This window comes from Meleagris gallopavo, chromosome Z (assembly GCF_000146605.3).
Source record: "Meleagris gallopavo isolate NT-WF06-2002-E0010 breed Aviagen turkey brand Nicholas breeding stock chromosome Z, Turkey_5.1, whole genome shotgun sequence".
Classification (NCBI taxonomy): Eukaryota; Metazoa; Chordata; class Aves; order Galliformes; family Phasianidae; genus Meleagris; species Meleagris gallopavo.
Window position 1 is genome coordinate 19,035,358 of NC_015041.2, and position 18,804 is coordinate 19,054,161.

Here is an 18,804-nt window from a genome sequence, read left to right on the forward strand (position 1 = left end):
GGAGAAGAGAAAGCTCCAGGGAGACCTGAAAGTGGCCTTTCAATGTCTAAAAGGGGAGCTGCAAGAAAGAGAGGGACGTATGCTTTAGCAGGTTGTGTTGTCATAAAACAAGGGGAAATGGTTTCAAACTAAATGAGGAGAGATTTAGATTGGATATAAGGAAGAAGTTTTTTACAGTAAGGGTGGCAAGGCACTGGAATGGGTTGCCTGGAGAGGTTGTCGAAGCCCCATCCTTGGAACACTCATTGTCAGGCTGGACGAGCTCTGAGCAACCTCGTGTAGCTGTAGCAGTTCCTGTTCATTGCAGGGGAGTTGGATTAATTTACTTTTCAGGGTCCCTTCCAATTCAAACATTTCTATTATTCTATGATTCTAAGATATTACAAATTAACTTTTCCTCTTCACAGATGAATTGTGGTTTTCCTACATGGATACATCTCTAAGTGAGTTAGTTCTCCTGCAATGATTTACTTACTTTACACTTCATATGTTCCTTGTTTTCTTCTTTATTTTTGACAGGCTCTGGGATGAAAGGACTCTACTCTCCAAGACTGAACTCCTGATGGCCCACAGTTCAGGGAATGTTCTCTAAAAATTAAGCTTTTTGTATCCATGTACAGAATGAACAATTTGATATATGTAAGACATTACTTCTTCTGCATCTATGTTGTTACAGTTTAGATACAGAGAAAGACAATTCTTTCAGACTGCACATAGTGGCAGACTTCTGTTGACATTTGTAAGAATACATACAATTTAGGAAGTTTTCTTCTTTGTTCAGAACTTATTTTATATTTGAGCATATTCTGAAATAAGGCACTTTGCATGATAGTTTGAAGTGGCATTTTTCATAATTGAAAGTAATTAATTTGTCATTATTATTTGAAGATTCACAGTTAGTTTTGACTCTCTATGAAAATGATGAGGCTCAGCAAATTTTCTTCTTTGCAGAAAAATTCAGTACAAATTTTATATTACACAAAAATTTGCTTTGGAAAATCACATTAGTTTTCTTCATACAGATAAGAGAAGTAAGGAATTTAGATCTCTTTTGTGCCATCAAAAAGAGAAATGTTAATCATACCATGGAAACCATGTTGCAGGTGCCAAAAATGAAGTGTGATGGAATAGTTTAACTTCTGGAATATGAAAATATGAAAAATATGAAGAAATGAAAAACCCTTAAAAATGAAGTAAATGAATGTTAAGAAAAACAACATTCTGTCACAAATATTTAGGATCTTTGTACAATCTTATTAGTTTTTGTTATGTTTTAGTTTAGTGTGTTGTCACTAGAGTTTTCTTTCTTATCATTACACAGAAAGATATTCTCAGCTTCTTCAAACCTCTTTTCATTTCCTGTGTAATGAGTATAGTCAGGAATTCAAAAATGTAACCTGTGTGGCCCAGCTTGGTCAGCATACCCCGAAGCTGCAATTCCACAAGTGATTAATACAGAGGAAACAAATGCCTCCTTGTTCTCAATTGCCTGTAGTAATTGCTATCATGGCCATCAAAGAAAACAGCAGAAGTTACTGAAAGGAAGAAGAAATGAGCATCCCTTTGGGCATCAAGTTTACACTACTAAGCTATTTCACTTCAATAGAGAGTATTTCCAGTTTGGATATTTCTCATAACATGACTGACCATGAAGAATAATCTTGCACACTAAAAATACATTTAAAATGTCCATGTAACTATTACTTAATCCCTTTTTTTTTTTTCTTTTCTAAAATAAAGGAAACTACTGATAAAAGTAACATTAATGAGCAGTGGATCCACATGTTCATTTCTGACTTGAAAACTGAAAGTAAATAACATTTTTAAGGTTTTCCTCTGAACATTTTCTTAATTATTGATACTGATACCTTTAAAAATATACTAAAAATCAAATGAACCATCAAAAGAAAAATTATTTGAAAGGAGTTCAGCTAGTGAAGGAATACTGGAAGAGCTATAGATGTCTCAAGTAGCAAAGCAAAATCCTGAGTAGGGATAGATAATCTGTAAATAGCTTGTAATGATTTGTAATACAAAATTGTATTCATTCAGTCTTGACCATGAGCACCCATATCTTTTTCTTCAGAAATCCACATTTGGCCATTTTACCACGGCAACAAGAGTAAAATGTATGTCCTGGCTTTTCGCCAGGCATCCATGCTGGTCTAGCCCTACTGCTCAGACAATATAAAGAATCATGTCTTTAAAGTATCTTAGGAGGCTTTTTCCACGTGATAGATTACAGTGAGATTTCTAAACTGCATACAGCACAATCCACAAGGAGAATTAAGAGGAACAGACCCATCAAATGGAAGAGAGGTGTAGGTCATCATGTACTATTGTACAACTATTTCCAGTCCAACTCCTCCTTCCCTTCCTTCTTTACTTTCTCAATTTATAAAGGAATTAGAATAAGAAAAATGTGTCATACAGAGTTATTTCCAGTGGCTTATACAGGACTGCATCTAGCCAATGAAAAATTAAATATTTTTTCCGTACTCTTTAAGTCTCTGAAGATAATCATTTAAAAAAATTTGTTGTTAACATTTCATTTCATTTTTTGTTTAAACATGACCTAAATGTTCCTGCTATAGAATATATGACTATCTAATCTATGATTATATATTATATTATATATATATTACATTATGTATATATTTAATATAAATATATATATTCATATATATATATATATGAATACAGATATATGAATATCTAATAATCTTGACAATGATAATAAGAGACATAGAATCATAGAATCATAGAATCATAGAATGGTTTGGTTTAGAAGGGACCTTTAAGATCACCTAATTCCAACCCCCTGCTATAGGCAGGGACACCTCCCTCTAGACCAGGTTACTCAAAGCCCCATCCAGCCTGGCCTTGAATGCTTCTAGGAGGGGGTATTCACAGCTTCACTGAGCAACCTGTTCCAGTGTTTCACTACCTCAGCAGTAAAGATTTTCTTCCTCATATCTAGTCTAAAGCTACCCTCTTCCAGTTGAAAACCATTTTCTTTCATCCTGTTGCTACCTGCCCTTATAAAGTTTCTCCCCAGCTTTTCTGTAGGTGGCCCCTCAGACACTAAAGGACAACTATAATGCCTTCTCCCCAATGCCTTCCCTTCTCCAGGCTGAAGAGTCTCAGCTCTCTCAGTCTATTGTCACAGGGGAGGTGCTCCAGCCCTCTGATCATCTTTATGGCCCTCCTTGGAATCTACTCGTACAGCTCCATGTCCTTCTTGTCCCCAGAACTGGACACAGAACTCCAGGTGGGGTCTCACAGGAGCAGAATAGAGGGTCAGAATCACATCCCTCGACATGCTTCTCTTCTCTTTGTGCAGCCCAGGATACTGGGCTGCAAGCACACATTGCCAGCTCATGTTGAATCCATAAAAAAATAAAAAACAAAAAAAATCAGAAGATAGCATTTTTTTCTTAATTTTGAAATAGCAAAGTCATTGACTGTTGACATTAGAACTGAAACTCGGGTTTTATTTAAAGAAAACTTATAATACATTACATAACTTCTGTATAAGCTGCAAGTTTGGTCACATTGGACTACAACATTCTGTGCTAATATAAAGACAGGAGTGTAGACCTATTCCAAAAGTGAAGATTGCCAACTCTCAAAACATTGAACATGGTCTGGATCAGGACTTCAGGCAAAAATATCAAATCAAGTGAGAATTTCTTTCTTCCTCAGGCTCTTTACAGTTTGGATTAGTTATAAACACTGAAAGAGCAGCTAATTCCAAAAACAGTATCTTCGTATTACTGCACTTTACAGTTTCAAAAGCAGTTTAATTACAAGAATTATAATCTCACTGTCAGTTACAAAGTCAAAGCCTAATATTGCTATGATGTTGATATATGATCAAAAATACAACACTAAAGTGAAGAACATATTCCACTTGTGTGAGGGTAGGATGGAGGATGAACCCACACAGTTTGCAGTCCTACTACAGAGTGCATATTATTTTGAATAACAGTGGAATTTAGTTGTTGAAGTTACTTTCTATTCATTAGTTTAGTTTGAGATAATGTAGCCAGAAGAAAGAGGGACAAGGTATGGGTCAAAGATGTTTGAAGAAGAAAAGAGAAATCTCTATAATGTCATTAATTCGGATAATGTGAAATATATAGAAGATCTTTGAGGTCATTTGTAGTGAAGGCAGATTCTTGGCTATTTTAGTTTCTAGCTTTTGCTTCTAGCTTAATAAATGTAAGCTCATTTATTTACATCTCGAAAACTAGTAGTCATTCACTCATTATTGGTGTATTTTAAACTTCATCTTTACAAACATCATACAATATTCATCTTTACTTCATCAAACAAACAAACAGACAAATAAAACTAAATATGTTTACCCCTGGTTTGTGGGGCTAGTTTTCCAGTTTTTTGGTACAAGAAGCTTGTACACAGCATTCCTGATTAAGAAATGGCTCTTCAGCTCTCAATTTTGCATGCTTTGGTAATTGGTTCTAATAATAGGACTGTGTTCAACCTGCAGATGTCACTGCATGGAAGTAAACATCTGGCTAATAGGATTGTGCTGGACTCCTCTTTTATTTTCTAACTTTTCTCACAGTCTACATGTCTGTGTTTGACACTTTTCTGCTTCCTTTCCCCAAGGCATAGAAGGGAACCATAGCAAGGAAAATACGTAAAAATCCAGGTGTCTAATTCTGAATTAGAAAGCTGTGTTTCTGTAAATACTGCTTAAGTAGAAACTTTTCACATGATGGAACATCAACTACTGGTTTACTTTATGAAGAAGAGTTCTGAAGTAGATAGATAATTTACAGCTGCTCAATTCTAAAATGTACCTTGATATATCCATCAGGTGAAGTCCCCAGTGACTGGAAAAATGATAGCATGATACCCATTTTTAAAAAGGATAAAAAGGATGACCCCAGGAACTACCAATCTCAGTATTACCTCTATGCCAAGGGAAAAACAGATTCTCCTGGAAGCTATGCTAAGGCACATGGAAGACAGTGAGCTGATACAGAAGAGCCAGCAAGGCTTCACCAAGGACAAATCCTGCTTGACCAATCTAGTGCCCTTCTCTGATGATGTCACTGCATCAATGAACAAGAGAAGAGCCACTGATGTCATTTATCTTGACTTCAGTAAGGCCTTTGACATAGTACCCCACAACATCCTTCTCTCCAAATTAGAAATATAAGGATTTGATGGTGGACTGTTCAATAGACAAAGAACTGGCTGCAGGATAGAGTCCAGTGAGTGGTGGTAAATGGCTCCATGTCTGGATAGAGATTAGTGACAAGCATTGTCCCCCAGGGGTCAGTGCTGGGGCTGATACTCTTTAATATCTTCATCAGTAACATCAACTGTGGAATCGTGTGCACTCGCAGCAAGTTTGCTGATGACACCAAGCTATGGAGTGAGGTCAACACACCACAGAGTTGGGATGCCACCCAGATGGACCTAGACAGGCCTGAGAAGTGGGCGCATGTGAACCTCATGAGGTTCAATAGAGCCGAATGCAAGACCTTACACCTGGGTTCAAGGCAGCTGTCACTACCAAGACAAGCCGGAGGAGGAAAGGACTGAGCTGCACTGCCCTGTCAAAAAACATCTGGGGTTACTGGTGTAAGGGAAGTTGGATATGAGCCAGCAATGTGCCCTTGCACCCTAGAAAGTGAACTGGATCCTGGGATCATCATGCATCAAAAGAAGCATGGCCAGCAGGGCAAGGAAGATGATCCTGCTCCTCTACTGGTAAGGCCTCACCTGGAGTAATACATCCAAATGTGGAGTCAAGTACAAGAGAGATATGGACCTCTTGGAGAACATCCAGAGGAGGCCACAAAAATGATCCACAGAATGGAACACCTCTCCTACAAGGGCAGACCTTTCAGCCCAGAGAAGAGAAGACTGCGAGGTGACCTGAGAGGGGCCTTTCAGTACCTACAGGGGAGCTTTATCAGAGTCTGTGGTGATAGAATAAGAGGAAATGGTTTCAAGCTCAAGGAGGGTAAATCTAGGTTAGATATAAGGAAAAAGCTTTTACAGTGAGGGTGGTGAGACAGTGGAATAAGTTTCCTAGAGATGTCGTTAATGCTCTGTCCCTGGAGATCTGAAGCTAGATCAGGTCCTGGGCAATCTGATCGAGCTGTGGATATTTCAGTTCATTGCAGGGGAGCTGGGCTAGGTGGCCTTCAGAGATCCCTTCCCTACCAGCTCTAAGGATTCTATGATTCAGTGATTCTATGACTTATAACACAGTATAAGATTTTAAAGAAATATTCATCTTGGTCTAAGATAAACAAGTAAAAAAGGAATACAGTAATTAAGATTATATCTGCACACACAAATTACAGAATAAAGAGAGATAGAATCAAAATTATTTTGATCAAATCTCTCATTCACATATAGAATAATACACTGTTCCTTCATCATCCTTATACTGGGCATAACTGCACATTTTATTTCTGTCTAAACTAGAACCCACAGATCAAAAGAAAATACAAGATCAGATTGACAGAAATTAAATTCCATCCAAATTATCATGACATTTTTATTCCTGGCTACATGAATAGAGCCAGTTGTTCAAAGGCTGCACAAGCACTAAGTACTGCATCTAGGTGGAATATTCAAGTATTTAGTACAGGTCAGATGAATCCAGGCCCAAGAACTGTATTCTAACTGATTACTTCTTGCAAAGGAGGCACCTTTATACTTGACAGCTACTGAAAATACACATTTGTCTAATTCTCAATGCTCTGGAGGGAAAAAAAGAAGAAAAAAAACCTTCCCCTACAGTTTAAGCTAATATTACAGAATTCCACTTTTATAAATCATCTTAGCCAGAAGTAATGCAGAAAAGTTTTGGTTTTCTGTCTGCCGTGTCAGAACAAGGAAAGTTTTATCAAGCCAAACCACACTGTGTGACTACTCCTTACATAGCCGTGGTCCTCACCCTGACATTTCATTTTTTCCATTTTTTGAGAGGGGAGTGGACAAGGTGCTCATTTCTCAGGAGTCCTCTGTTTGGGTTCCTGCCTGCTGCTGTGTGTTCCTGAGCTCCTCTGGGCTTGTGCAGATGGCCTTTGATGGCTGCTGGCTCTTGGAATAGGCCTGGCAGCCTGTTATCTGTGTTTCCTCTTCTGGCATTGTCTTTCTAAGCTGATGTTTTATCACACAACCTAAAACTTGGATTTAAAATAAAGAAATATAATGTTTGGGAAATAATTAGGATGCAGTTAGAGAATGGATATTTATAACTTACGCATTTATTTACCCTTCCAGTCTCAGGCCATAGTGAGCGGCAGCTATGAAAACGCTGTTAGAACAAAAGGAAGTGGAGATGAAGTAGTACTTAAAAACAGGAAAATTTTTGCAACTTATTTGTCTCATCATAAGACAACGAAGACTTTCATCTTCACAGATTCTGAGCTGTGTTTACTGATTTTGGCCCAAGGTTCCCTGAGATAGAGAAAAGAGAAACCGTTATTTATTCTGTCACAATTCTGAGATTTCTAACTAACACAGGGCAACCTGTGTAGCAGTGTTTGTAATTGAAATTACTAGACTCTCTCTTTTATAATATCCTGCTCCACAGGTCATCAGCTACTCAGCAAAACGTAGCTTCAAATATTCCTCGGTTTCTTTTTATTACCTGGGCTTCCAGATAATCCTGCAGCATCTGTAATTCTCTGACCACTGGGAATCTGTTAACTGAGGATAAATCAAATAACAATAAAAATGCTGCTGTTTCAATCAGCAAATTGAAAATGCATATGAACAGATTAGTAACAGAATTTCTCTCTCTATCCCTGCTAGCTTGACTTAAAATAGCTATCACAGAAATTCAAGATCTAACTCTTCTGTAATATAATAAAGTTTAGTTATGACCATTTGACTTGCTTTTTTCATGCACACCTGCCTGGATATTGCTTGATTTTGAAGTAAAATCTGTAGTCATATTGATGCTTTATCTTCTGATACAAGCATGCATCATCAGACCTAGTTAATCAAGAGACAAAATCTTTTCATATTCTCGATAATGTCTGCATGAGCCACAGTCTCTGAAAAGTTTCACCACTTTCACCTAACATCTAAATATCAAATACTTACCTTGGACAGCGGTGAAGTAGCTGACCTCCCCTGCCACCATGCAAAGAAACATCAGTAAAACTGTACTACCTGCCTGAAATCCAGGAGTTCCTCAGCGCCAGAGGAGCTGTTGGCTCTGAGTGCTTTGGCACTGTCAGCACTGAAAGTTGTTTGATTGCTGGCAGGCTCAGGACAAGTTGCCAGAACTAGGGGATTATCATACCAGTCCTGTTTTACTGTCTCTTTGTTCTGAGCAGCAATCTAAAACCACAGAACTTGCTGGGGTAAAAGTGTTACTCTCCTTTATTAATAAAAAATTATTCTCCTAAACTTTGAAAAGGATTACAAGCTATAATCCTCCACTACATCTTAAAACCTTCTTGATTGCCCCACAGGGTAAGAGATTAATTGTTAGCCTACTAACCTACGTGTACATAGCACAGATTGCAACAGCAACACCATGGCCAGCCTGGGATTTGCCTGCGTGCCTCCTGTTATTTATCATTCAACTTTATTGAGTAACACAGGCTGCCTAGATCTGACTAAACATGGTCATTTGCTCCATACCAAATATGCAGCAGCTCCATGGGTCCATTGGTCTGCAGCAGATCCAGATATCTCAGACATCCCCTGGAAAATCCAAGCATCCCTATGAAATGCTTCATCAGCTCAACAAATCAACTCATAGAAAAAGCACAAAGACTTCCTGAAAAAGATTCAGCACCAACATTCAGTTTACTCAAATTCAATACCCAGGCTCAAGTCATGGGAGCACCACAAAAAGGCTCAGCTTTACTTTAGACAGAACTGCTCCAGCTGCAACTTCAGCCATGTCCTTTCGAATCACAGAGGAACCATCAGAGCACCTATCACCTTCCTTAACCTCCTCTTCAGAAGCTCCAAGCTGAGTATAAGAGCTACTTCACACTCTGATAGCTAGTTCTATTCGTCTTAGAACTTGCTTGGTGTTACCAAGGACTGATTGTTTCTTAAAACTCTCAGTAAAATTTGACAGGCAATTTCCAAACTCTCTCAAGCCGTATGTTTCCAATCCCTAACTGGAAACTGAGGGACAATGAGAAGGCATTTTCCTAATAGACCCAAGGAAGAAGAGAAAGCACCTACCAAACCGCAAAGGGAAGAAATTCTAACTCTACTTCTATTGCACAGGCATTTTGGAGTGTCTCATTTCCAAATATTTGTTCTTCCCTTTGTTTGTATGCAATCCAAAATCTATCTGTATATGGTATTTCTCACAGCTGTGATGACAGCACCAAACAAGGCAGAGTAATACACCAGAGAGCCTGCTTCAGTGCATTTGTAAATTAAATAGACACGGTGCTGCACTTCACATGTATTATCAATTTATTTCCAATATTCATTTTGAGTTAGTCACACAGAAATACTGTCTCAGAGCTTCATGCAACAGGAAAGCAGCAGCTTTGTACTCAAAGCCCTCATCTAGGTGCAGCAAGTGCATTCCTTCCTCTCTGTGGCACTGGTCTGGATAATCTTGGAGGTCTTTTCCAACCTTAATGATTCTATAATTCTATAGTTACTGCCCCTGGGTCTGCATTTGCTGACTTATAAATATAGATTACAATGCAAATGCAAACACTATACTATACCTAGAGCAGATTTTTTGTTATGGTAATAGAGGGGTTGACATGTGTCACGCACTCACCTTCAACAGGAAGGTGAGCTGAGTTTTGCTAGAGACCATTTAAAACAGCATAAATAGTGAGATTCGTTTCTTTTTATGGATAAAGGAAAATCCAGAGCTGAATTCAGAATCAGAGAGGAAAAGATCTGTACAGACATAAAAGGAGGCAGTGAAGAAGCGTGACTCAACCTGAACTGACAGATTTGAGTACTGTAGGTCACATAGACCAGAGTAAGTAAAGTAGCTTTAAAACAAGCTCATTCTGTGACAAAGTAGTTTAAAGTGTATTTGTCCAAATAAACATATATCATCTTAACCAGAACACAGTGTAAACATACCTGATGAGTCAGTATTGGTAATTGTTAGGAAACTTGCAATGAGTCTGAATACAGGATGTTAAAGTCATGCATCTTACAGAATGTGGCACTTGGTTCCATGTACCTATAAGTCTGATATGACTGCTAGTGGCCAGTGACAAGCAACTTCACGCACAAAATCATCCCAAATTACTCTTCCATAAGTGGCTTTTTGAAAGAAAAAATATCTGTCCAAAGTATAAGACACAGCTGGAAATTCCTCAAAGTTATGAATAACTTGGATGCAGTGCATATTTGAACATCAGTAAATAAATACCTTGATGCCTGGGTATGTTCATTTTACACATGATCCTGAGAATGCCAGTAACTTTCTGAAGAATTAACATATTTCTATAAAACGCATCAAGATCTAGTCTAGAAAAGGGGAGCTATAAGTAAAATCAATCATGAGAGGGGAAGAGCAAAATGAAAAGAGACACGTTTTTGCTTTCTTTTGCTGTCAAGAAAAACTTGTGTGTCAGTTATGCAAAAGGTGACAAATGAAAAAAAATTAATTTCCAATTTTTTTTTCTCAAAAAATATTTAGTATGTAATTTAAAGGAGCAGTGAGTCACTAACTGCTAACAGTTTTTTTAAAAGACATTTTAATTATACCTCTGGGGCGGAATTACTGTTTGTACTTACTCTGCAACTCGTAACAATGAAAGAAACTCTCATCTAACACATTTATGTATAGGATAGTGTTCATTATATATATATTTATTTCTAATTAAGTTTTCAGAAAACTACAAAAGCAAATAAATTTTTCAGCCCTGTGTTAATCATTTGGATGAATCACATGAGCAACCAGCTACCACCATATCAGTGTAATCCTTCAACAAATACTTATGCATGAAAATGGGTCAGAATATCCACTCAAAGAAATGATACTTTTCCTTGTATGTTTATTTCAGCATAATTATGTACTTATATGGAATTGTTAGACTAATCAGATTTTTGCCAAACTGCCTACAACATAATCCACCTACTACTCACCAACTTCAAAAGAAAAATTAAACATTTTCTGTTGTTCAGCTTTTTTCTGTGGATTTGATCTTCTGAAGCCAGAAGGTCACTTGGATTATGTATACAGTGCTAGTAGTTGCATTCCTTAACTCTACAAAATGCCATGAAACTTTCTATTTTCCAAAATAGCTTTGCAAACAATGACAATTACTGCCCAGACATTTTCAAACACAGCAGGTTATTGGCTTAGGCAGTGATGGAAACCCTAAAAAAAAAGATAAATATTTTGAAATGCACTGTAAATCAAATTTGTGCACTGGACTAGAAATGGATTATCTGCTTCTAAACAGTAAAAGATGTTTTCATTTGAGGGGCTTTTTCCATACTTATTTACTAGAAATGATTTTAACTGGTGTATTTGTAAGTTTTTTCTAGCCTCCCAATGTTTTTAGCAGTATTGTAATAAATACTCTGATTAGTTATACATACTTTACCCATTGCATTTACTGGTGTTCAAGAATTCAGTCTTTCTCAATCTTTTAATAAAAAGTACATTTTTTAGATTAAAAATTGATGGGAACAATGCTATGTTGGTTTCAAGCTGCTCTGAAAGTATTTATAGCAGATGTATCAGCAATCTCAAATGAGCAAATTTCTAGGATGTAATTAACTGAGTCCTTGACTAAGAATGAGCCTGTTTGCGAGGCAGATTATTACATTGTGACATACAATATTCTGACACACTGTGGTATCAAGAAAAAGAATGTATTTCCTTCATTTCAGCAGGAAAGTAAGACCAAGAACAAAAGACAGCCCAGGAGATATTGCTCAGAGATATGATTTAGCAGAGGGTTGTTAGAGTTAGGGTACTATGGTTAGGCTGCGGTTGGACTTGATACAACTTCATACAATTGATTGCTCAAGTAGCTTTGACTAGATTCAATACTGAGGCAACAACAGAAGACAAAAGCAGAGGTACCATGTACCTTGATCGCTCTGAAAGTAATGTCTCCTATTTATTTCCATGGAAATTACAACAGATATAAAAAGCACAGAAACTCTATTTGATAGAAGAAATTCTCAGCTATAACACTTTATTTTTAAAAATAGTCACCACCATTAGTTATGCATTTTCGCCTGCTATGAACAAGAGCCTGCATGTCATGCTTGTAAAGATCTGCAACAGCAGAGGTGACTCACAGTTCCACAGCTGCTGAGACAGTGTTGTTTCTAGAAATATGTTATGCATACAGTCCATCTTTCAGTAGTCTAAATAGATCAAAGTCAGAAGGTGCCAAATTCAGACTGTATGGTGGGTGTAGTAGGACAGTCCAGCTAAGATTGCTGAAGTGCTCCAGCATCTTCAAGCAGGTACAGGGCCTTATCTTATCCAGTTGCAAGAGAAGGGTTGTCTTCTTCTCTGGCCTGAAGTTTGAGCCTTCAGCTTAGTCCATGTTGAAGTGCTGTGGTCAGAGTTGATGGTTTGCCCAGGTGCCTGAAAATAAAGATCACTCCTATCCCAAAAGACAGTGCACATCACTTTCCTCACTAAGGGCTGTGTCTTGAACTCTGATGAAGAATTCACATGTTGCCCCTCCATCAACTGCCCTTTTTTACTCGGGCTTGGAGTTGTGACACCATAGCTCATCACCAGTAATAGTGTGATCAAGGAAACTGCCACCTTAAGTCTCTGTCGTGGTTGTATGCCTTTTGTTATCAGTATTGCATATCATAACATCATGTAGTGAGTGGCTCTGGGAGTTAGTTAATGCTCCACTCCCTAGCTGTTTTGCTCTCCATTTTGGACATTCTCATTTTATTTGATTTATTAGCTTCAGTTCCAATTACATTATATTATGTTGCGTTATCTCGCATTCTAGTATCATATTTAGTAAATTAGTTTTCTCCAATTAGCTCATTGCTGCTGTTTTGTTTTTAGGCCCATCTCGTCTCTGGGTCCACCCACCCATTTAGTCACAGGATCAGGCTGAACCAGGTCGGAGCCGTGACAACCGTCCATTGGCTCATTAAGTCCTGAAAAATTTGCATACGGTTTTCTTTCTGTTCCTGTGTGAACAGCTGTAGGACCCACCTGGCATAAATTTGGGGACACTCCAACATTGCCACCATTGTTTGCAACACATTGAAACTGATATTCAGTTCCATATACAGCTCCTTTGTTGTAAATGGTCACTTTGCTTGGATGAGCTGATCAAATCACTCTTCTTTTTGTGGTGTGACAGCTGTGCATGGCTGTCTGGAACATGGCTTTTTTTCATGTTGCTGTTGCCACTGCTGAAACACACCACGCACCACCCCACTGTGCTCACATCCAATGTTTGGTCTCCATAAACAATCAAAGTGTCAATTAATGTCAGTGGGTGCCATTTTTTTCCCCGCATGAATAAAATGGAAGAAATCAATGACATACTTTTGCTCCATATGCACTTCCATGTCAGATGCCACTTTATCAGACTGCCCCTCTGCTGCCATCTGTCACATGTCAACATGTAATGGAATATTGGCAGGAAGGTTCAAACTTTGCTGCCATACCACCAACATCTGCTTCTGATGTTGTATGCCAACATGATGAAATAGGAGGCATCACTTTCAGAGCAGACCTCATATGTGCCCTGAAACCTGATCATGAATTATTGGGTTTCTGATTTTGCCTCATTCGTATTTTCTGGGAGAGGAAGAGAGGATGTTGGCAACATTATCTTTGTTCTGTACAGAAGTTCAGGGTCAGTGGTACCTTCGTGAAAGAAGGAATATGTGAGAAAGGATGCCGCTGCATAGCTGTTGAGACTTTACACATTACTGTATAGGTGGCATCGCATCTGTCTCCTATCTGATCAGAGATGTTACAGATGAGAGTGTGGGCAGAATATCTGTTGGCTCCTGCAGTTTTCAGCTTGAGTACAATCCCTTGAAACGACTGAGTAGGAAGTAGTATCTCACTATGTCAGGTTATTATTTTTATAAAATGTGAGATATGTTTAAAATTTGATAAACAGTTACACTCACAGAGAAAGACAATCAACACTTCTTAAAAAGTGTATATTTTCAGCTATAATGGGACATTACAATTCTATGATTTATCCTGCCAGCCCTTGTAATTTTATAACATCTGATATTTGTTTTCTACTGAAAGACTTCTACAATGACTTGAATCCAGCTGTTGAGTTTTCTACTTCTCATCTCACTCTTAAGCATTTTTCTTTCTAGTGTTAACACTAGAGGAGAAAAAATGTGATACAAGCAGAACATGAGGCTTAAAAAAAGACTAATAAGAGAACAGTGACTCAGAGTTTTGATTTTGCATTGGTGTTTTGTTGTTCTTTTTTTTTCCCTAAAGATACTTTCATAATTTTTCTTTGAACTGCATGCTTTTCTGAACTTCCACACATGAAGTCCATGTACTCATGAGCCTTTAAAAGCAAACTCAAGGAAGAGCATGAATTTTATGAAAATAAACATAAGCTATTGAATACATTCAGTGTAATACTGAAAAGATGGGGAAAAGACAAGATGGCATTTTACACTTAACCACAGCATTCCATTTGCACAAATTCAGACACCTTACACAAGGTGACTGCTTTCATAACTGATTTGCTCAAGCCACAGAGGGATGATCAAAATTTCAGCAGAAGTTTACCAAAACTTGTTCCCAGTCTCTTACCCCTTCTAGGATTTTCAGTTTTTTTGAAGGCCATAGGTATCGGAGTGTTAACAAGAAACATACCTCCTGGCAGATCTTTGGGATCCTGACAGCCAGCTGAGAGTCAATATACACTCTAAGTGTTTGTCAACTCAGCAGAACTACATGGGACTCGCTGAGCATCTGGCACTGCAGAAAACTGCTGTCTTTATGGCAGTCATGTTTGTGGACATCATTTTTGCAACTGCTACTTTTTATGCTCACTTGCAGTTTGCTCATCTTCTAAATGTAGCATAACCAATTAAAACAGGCTGTCCTAAGAGTTACAGAGTTCAGCACACTGTTGTGAGTAATACAGAGTCAGGACTTCCCCCTTGTAACAGTACACACAGGAGTTCGCTGAAAGGTTCACACAAACTATGGGTCTCTGCAGTCCCTGTGTGTGCTCTCTGCATTTCACTAGACCACCTCTCCTAAGACCTGAACTCCTGAAAGGGAGTCCCCTGGTTCTCACCCAGCACCAGGCTTTTTTAGGGTCTCGTACACTCTGCACCTACCCACAGGAGCAATTTCTTCACTGTTATAGAGCCACCTCTGGATATGGCCTGAGGCCTGCATCAATTAATTCAACCTTTGCTCCCATCCCCATCCTAGGATTCCCTCTCAGCCCCTCACCTGCACTGAGTTCCCCTATGCTGTCTCATGCCTCCCCCACCTTCCTATCCTACTGGCCCTGAGGATCACTTCACTACTCAGCCCCACCATTGAGCACATCCCAGGAAAGCACCACACGCTGGCACTCCCAACCCTACCAGCTCATCTTTCACCTCAGCTCAGGCTGTGTGCTCACACATAGGGAATGCTCCCCGGAAGCCATGTGGCTGCTCAGTACAGTGGTGCCTTCACTTGTCCAGGTGAGGCAGCACTTGCTATCAGTGTAGCTGTCCAACCTGCCCCAGGTGGCTAGGGAAAGCAATGGGCTCTCTTTACCCAGTGGCACACCCCAGACCTGGCACTTCTTGGCTTGAAGCAGGCCCACATCCAGGTCTTGGCCTCCCTTTAGGTTAGGTGGTTGGCCAATAACTGAGGGGACCCATTACATCAGGGATCTCAGCAGCATGTGCTTTCCATGTGAACTGGCTGTGGCCCTGGCAGCACTTCAATAAAGGGCTGAGGGATACATCAGTGGGCAGGAAAGCTACTTGCCACCAGCTGAGCGTGACAGATGCTGCCCCTGCATTGCTGCCCTTGGTGCCACAGGCAGAGCAAACCGCCATGCCTGAAGCCACATTCACCAATTCTACCAATCTTCCGGTACAACATGGAATCTGGGTGCCAGAAATGTGTTTTGTGATACTTGGGGGGAAAAGAGCCACAGGGCAGTTTTCTACCTAAAGGAGTAAGGGAGTGAAGGGAAGAGCCCACAGTCATGAAACTGAAGCCACAAACCCATAGCTCTCCAGAGTTTTTTGTACGTTAAAATTTGTGATCAGCATGTTTGCAAGAACATAAAGAACATAAAGGCATAAAGAGCATAGCAACTTATCTTGAGGAGGAATATATTGTACAAGGATGTTAATGTCTTAAGACATGAGATCTTTGTTAGGCTGATTAGGACAAAAAAATTTTTGAAAGTGCATGGTAAGAGAAGTCAGGCCCTGGTCATTTAGCGTTATAAACAGTTTTACTAATGAGTTTAAGAAGTAATATCTTAAGCCTGACTAAAAATCCCAAAGCAAGCTACTGTCTTGTTCTTTTATTTTGCCTTTGCGGCTGGCATAAAATGCAACTTGAAGTTTTTTTCCTTTTTATTTAAATAAGCTGGCTTGTTCTCTATTTCACCATGACTCTGAGCAAGCTGTGGTTAATTGATATGGGCAATTTATGGTTGTCATACCTCTCCTCCTCCACAGAAACTCAATTACCAGCAGTATCCTTGATAAAATGTTTGTGAAGGATAATACATTTGAAGTCAAGTGTTATCTGCTAATTGACAGGATGGCTTCAATAATGTAACCTTATCTTAGGTAAATAAACTTCTAAGAAAGCCTTAAGCCACAAAGGGCAAATGAGATTTTTGAGATTCCTTTTGCTGCAGGTCTTGTTTTGATAGTGTATTTCAATAGCAAAGGCTAAATGTGAAAGAGAATCTAAGAGACAAAAGAGAGACTCAGTTTCCTTTGCTTATATTTGTTCTTAACTCAGGATCTTGAGAGGGTATTTAATTACTGTTGAAAATTGAAAAGAAAAAAAAAATTATCAGTTGTTTGAAAGCAAATAATAACATTTTACTGTCTCTAGTATTTTTTTCTTTAGATTTTCATTTAGGTGTCTGATTTAGTTTTTACTTTTTAATACAAAATTCACAAATCAGAAAAAAATAGGATTTTTAACATGCAATGCAGTGTTCAATGAAAATAGCAGATCAAGGGTAGCAATACTACACACTGACTGTGAGACTCCACTGTCATGAATGAGAACAGTGAGAAAGATGTGGTGCAGTCCCAGTGGATGAAGAGGATGGAGGAAAGTTCGGGCCCAGTGTGCAGAGGTTGAGCAGTGAATGAGCCAGCCCTGGAAACAGACTGCAAACTTGTCTAATACACATAGCTGTTACTCATATCGGGCCCTGACTCTGTTTCTGATCACTATTCAAGGATAATAGAGCGCATTGACTTTCTTAAGTGCGTTGCACTTAAGAATCATTGTACAATGATTTGCTTTGTAAGTATAATTGACCTCTAAGCAACTGTGGTAATAAGAACTTAAAATTCACTCTCTATTTAACTTTGTCTCCTGAAATTCTGGCTCAGTCTAGAGTCTATGTACTTCCACAAAGATACAGCTGGAAGACCCTCCCACACACGCAGAACTGTTACCTCATCTTACTTATACATGAGGTATCACTCAATACCAGTCTGTCTTCAAGGAAAGAGAGATTTTTAGTCCTACACACAAGACTGATTCTCATTACAAAAGATAAATAATATTAGGATGAGATTTTAAACAATAATGACAAATGATTTTGTTATGTTATGGACACTGTAAAAACACATATACAGCTCAAAAGAGTTTGAGTCAAAAGGTAGATGAGGAGGGAGGAGAGAGTTAAAAAACTGCACTGACTGTAAAGTGTTTAGCTTTGAAGAAATTCAGTTTCTAAGATCCGTGTCTTAGCCTTTACCAGCCAGGCCAAATCTGATCCCTCTGGGTGGTCATAGCAACCAAAGCCTGGAGCTCTCTCTGGCTGAGCATTCACTTCTAGCTTCCAAAATACTTCTTTTGCTATCTGAAGCTGTGATCTGATGGATCAATTCCAAACAGGATTACTAAATGAGTGAGGTTAAACAATTATAATAGATCTTCTCTGAAAAGGTCTTACAGCTAGCTTATAAAGATGGCATCTTCTCACTCTTACTACAGAAATGCATGTTTATAGCCTTTCAAGGTCATATTTCAGTTATTTCCTGACTGGCAGCTACACAGCCTATGATGAGCATAAACTATTTGACCCACAGCTTATCAGGATCAACAAAACGTCAGTCATGCAGAAACAGACAAAAATAAATGACATGTTGTGCTCAGGTGATAGGCCACCTTAAGGGACACATTATCTTCAAATGCACACCATGCTGCACTCTGAGTGGCTCTCTTTCCTAAACAGGACATGAACTCCCCTTTTAGCTGGGCCAGATATACTTGGGAAGCTACCAAGTCCCTAAGCTGTAGTGAACCTTGTTATGTGTCCGACTCAGCCCTTATAAATCCATTTGGGATTCCATCCTGATTACTGCATGCAAATGCTCTTACACCAGTCTGTCTAGGACAAAGATCGGAGAGACCACACAGATGCAATGATCCATCCTTTCCACCTCATTGTTGTTTGTGGTGAAGGGAAGACAGCCAAATAAGGCGTCACTTCTCACAGAATGACAGCCTCAGCTTAGTAATGGCTTTCTCTTAAGACTCTCAGATTGATGACTGACTGACTCCAGATGAGACTCACAGGACTCGTCCAAAGTCTTTTGCAGTAGAAGTCTACAAGAGTCCTTGATTTTTAGTTCCTGGTAATA